Genomic DNA, 3,587 nt, shown 5'->3' on the forward strand with positions numbered 1-3,587 from the left:
ATTATTTTAAGTTCCTCAATTTATAATTAAAATATGTTAATTAGATTCCTGGAAGTTGTTCCATGTTAACTTGGAGAAAAAGTCATCAGTCCAAATGTGTCTCAGATTTCAGGATAGCTAATATCTTAAAAGAAAACCCCTTCCAGAATCTTTCCAGGACACAGTGCTCAAGCATGACAATGGGATGTTGAGATTCCCTAATCTTTGTTGTTCCTTTTATTTTCCTGGGCCTATTTATACCCAGAAGCTAAAGCAACTGCTTCAGGAGAGAAAAATCAGACCATCCTCTATAAAGTTTTTGAAGTTTTTTTCAAATAATAAGGAAACAGGTGCTCTTTCTTTAAAACCTAACTTCTGAAATACTGAAGTATAAAATAAAACATTTAATCTCAAATTTCTCATATTTCTACATTTCACTGTTTTCTACTTGAAGAGTAGAATGCCACTGAAAATTACTTAATTTTCTATACAGTGAAACTTTTGCTTATTTTAGAAAGAAGCCAACATTTTGGCTGTACCTAATTAAATTTGTTTTCTTCCTAATTTTGCAGAAACACAAGACTCAATGCTGAGAGGCATTTAAAGAATTAAAAAAAAATATTTCTGGCACCTGCAGACGCTGGTCGCGTGGTTGAACGAGGGGCAATGGAGCTAAAACCCCAGCTGGCTGCAGGAGGCCCATGAGAAAGTGGACATAGGGCAGGGCTACCACAGTGGGAGCTAGGCCTGAGACTATAGGGACTATGGGAGGCACAGAGGCAGATCAAAGAGTGCATCAAAGACAGAGATGTCCTCAAACAGCATTTTAATGATTTAAAGGGAACCCTTGGGAAGCTCACGAATGAGCGGTTGGTGACTCTTTTGCAAGAAGTGGACACCTTTGAACAAGAGACCATTAGTTAATTGCTAGTTGACTGCCAGAAGCTGACAGAGCACGGATTTAAAACTGCAGAGGACTTGGCTCAACTAGGTGAAATTGCCATTCTTGGCTATGTAGGGGACCACAATGAAAAACTGTGGAACTTTACCAAAAAGACCTCACGCATTAAGTTGGACAGCTTACCAGAAGTGCCTTTACCTGTTGACGTGCTTTGTTTATCTGCTCAGCTGGATGACTCAGTTCTTAATAGTAAAGGACCACATTTTAAAATATGGAACAGTAGCATGTCACTTACCAGTACAGATAGAAGAATAATAGAGAAACCTGAAGGTGTATCATTGTATGATGGTGTAAGGTGGATGAGGACTTTGTAGCCCAGGATTACAGACTCCAGTTCTGTAAATGTACTTCAAATCATTTTGAGGACCTATATGTAGGTTATGAAACTGAACTCACAGTATTCCACATAGACCTCAATATTATTACCAGTTCAGAGTCTGTGCTGGAGGAGAGTGCTGATGGGAGTGGAGTCCTTGGATCATCCCCCAGATAGGTCATTCCACAGTGGAGCCTCATGAGTGGACAGCTGGTTTTGAAGGGTACAGTCTGAGCAGTGGAAGAAATGTAGCACTCCGGAATGATTCTGAATCCTCACCTATTTTTGTGGGTAGACAATAACATTTAGAGTTGAAATTGTAGGATAAGCAGACAGAAGAGACAGTATAGGATTATGTGCAGAAAAACAGAATGGATGTGACTCTCTGTAGCAGGACCAAGCAGTGAGCATTAATACAAACTGTACAGGTTTTGTAAATGGAAAAGAAATGGTTAATCAGTTGCCTACCATTACTTCTAGGTCCACTGTCACATTTGACATTGTAGCTGTGACTCTAGGATCCACCAGTATAACTTCAAGTTTCCAGTAGCCATTAGCTCAGATGACAGAAAAATGGTTTTGTATTGGTTACTTGATCAATCTTATGGTTCTCTTTACTTTGGATGCTCATTTTTCTATCCTGGATGGAAAGTGTTGGTGGTGTAAATTTTTGCATGAGTGGCTTTTGTTTGCAGGGTTTTAATGTAGCTGTCCTCAGCCCAGTTTCATAGTAATTGATTAAAAAATTTGTTAGATTCGTTTCTTGGTTAAGCCATTGGAAATGGAAATTGTTTACTGGATTTATTTTGGAATATTTTAGCAATGAGACTTGAATATTGTGGATAAAATCACAATGCAATCAGTTTTATTTTTAGCATAGTGTTAATTAAAATATATCATCACAGTAAAAATCAAACTGGCTTTTAAAATATGGGGAGATGCAGAAAGCCTTATACCCTTCCACTGTGCTTCTTTTAAAAGTTGGTTATTATAACAGAAAAAGTTAATGTAACATTGTTTAATTAAATTCCCATCTTTTAAGAATCCAACACCGTATAAAATTTGAGTATGCAGCAACAGCAGTAGAGCAGATAGAAGCCAGAGTTCTGTAATGTACATTCACCTGTGTGCTTGCCACATTCAGGTATTTGTAAGCAGTACTTAATTTTATCTCATGTTCAGCAATCTTTAAGTATGTATTAGGTTAGTGCAAACATAATTGTGGCTTTTGAAATTATTTTTAACCTTTTTTTTATTTAAGATTTTATTGGGGAAAGGGAACAGGATTTTATTGGGGAACAGAGTGTACTTCCAGGACTTTTTCCAACTCAAGTTATTGTCCTTTCAATCTTAGTTGTGGAGGGTGCCATTCAGCTCCAGGTCTAGTTGCCTTTGTTAGTTGCAGGGGGTGCAGCACAGCCCACCATCCCTTGTGGGAGTCTAACCGGCAACCTTGTGGTTGAGAGCCCACTGGCCCATGTGGGAATCGAACTGGCAGCCTTCAGCGTTAGGAGCACGGAGCTCCAATCGTCTGAGCCACTGGGCCGGCCCCTATTTTTAATCTTTTAAGCCACAGTTAACTTTGCATCAACCTAATACCAAATTATGATGATTTTTGCATTTTTTGAAATTACGAAGCAAATGTCTACAATAGACAAAGTATTTTGTTCTTTTCTTGCAAGTCGATTCACAATAGGCTAGAGAACTTTTACAGGCTAAAACTGCCTATGGAAGTAGTGTGCACAGCAGTGTTAGCCATTCACATGTATGTAATATGTACATATGACACGCATGTGATACTCATGTTACTATTTATAGGCTATGAGCTGCAGTGCGGTTTAATGTCAGTTTTATAAATAACTCATAGTCTTTTAGTGGACCAAATAAGTGTAGGGTAAATACATTGACCTCTTTTTGGAAGCTTAAATTTGTGTAAAATATTTATTTGAAGGACTTATTTAGTATGTAAAAATGGTTATCTTAACTTGCTATATGTCAGCTACAGATTTTTTTAATGTGAATTCTTTTTTTAACAGTAGAAAAATGGAAAAGCAAGTCTGATATTTTTGTAAGATAATTTATTTGGGGATTCAAACCCCCTGTTGGATAATCATGGCTTTTCCCCCTTGTCTTTTTGTAAGTCATCTTCCACTTGTTTAGTGATTGTTAAGAAGATGTGCTAGATGTAGATGCCTTGTCCAGCTGTCTGAAACAAAATAAAAACACTAAGATGTAGAAAACTTTTTTTTCCATTTAAATTCATGGCATTTTGACACGTACCATTATCTATATTTGATGCTAGATAAAATGTCATATTATTTGATGTATTTA

General features: G+C 37.2%; 1 pseudogene across 1 annotated transcript; it reads left to right on the forward strand.

Moving 5' to 3' along the window:
* Positions 1-642: 642 nt before the first annotated feature.
* Positions 643-1,922, forward strand: LOC308506555 (cytokine receptor-like factor 3; annotated as a pseudogene). The gene has a single exon. The product of its transcript is annotated as a cytokine receptor-like factor 3 (transcript).
* Positions 1,923-3,587: the final 1,665 nt, after the last annotated feature.

The sequence above is a fragment of the Rhinolophus hipposideros genome, assembly GCF_964194185.1.
Source record: "Rhinolophus hipposideros genome assembly, chromosome: 13".
Lineage (NCBI taxonomy): Eukaryota > Metazoa > Chordata > Mammalia > Chiroptera > Rhinolophidae > Rhinolophus > Rhinolophus hipposideros.